Raw genomic sequence first — 940 nt, forward strand, 5'->3', positions numbered from 1 at the left:
TGTCTCTGTCTGTCTGTCTCTTTCTCACCCCCTTCACACACATTACTTAATTAATTCATAAATGGATCTACCTGAAAGACTCTGTCATGTCTTGAAACAGATTTGCCACTTAGTCTATACAGTTAACACGGAGGATTGTTGGGTCCAGCTACTCCTGCTGGGACCACAAGTCACCATCAGCATCCCTCAGACCCAACCCCAGGAGCAATGTCTATATCTTCTTATAACCTCAAAGCTTCCACAGGGGAGGGACTTGGCACTTTGCCAGTCACTGCACTGGAGCTGGTGTGGGGTGGTGAGCCAGCCCTTTATCTGTGCCTCTGCGACAGCACTGATTCCGGCTCTGCCACCATCTAAAACAGCTCTGACAGTCAGGACTGTCTGTAAGGGTGGACATATTCTACTTCTGTGCTACACACACAGTAGTCACAGGCCCTGTGTGCTACCTGGACCCTGTCAGAGCACAGCTACAGGACTGTAAAGAGAGAAGTCACTTGAGTCCTCCTCTCACTCAAGATGAAACTCCTCCTGCTGATCACTCTGCTCACAGGTAGAACCCCTGTCCCCTCTGAGTGCCCCCATCTGCCTTGTCTTTAATGCACATCCCCCTGCTGGTCATACCTGTAATTCTGGTTTGGGGTTGCATTGATGTCTAATAGCCTGTGGGCTGGGTTCCCTCCTCACCACAATGTTGACAACAGCTGGAACCTTCAGTCTCTAGGAATGAACTACGATGACTACTTAGAAAAGTCCACTACATTCACCAACCCCCCAACCAAGAAAGCTCTTCTGCCTCTGCCATATTGCCCTGACACCCATATCCCTGGCCCTAAAATGCCTTCACATTTTGATTTTTCTCATCCTTTAAAAAACATTTACTTTTATTGTACGTGTATGAGTGTTTTGCCTGCATGTGTGTCTGTGAGCTGTGTGTGAGCAG

This window comes from Microtus oregoni, unplaced genomic scaffold (genome assembly GCF_018167655.1).
Source record: "Microtus oregoni isolate MIOR12 unplaced genomic scaffold, Mior012 000003F_ref0000135, whole genome shotgun sequence".
Taxonomy (NCBI): Eukaryota; Metazoa; Chordata; class Mammalia; order Rodentia; family Cricetidae; genus Microtus; species Microtus oregoni.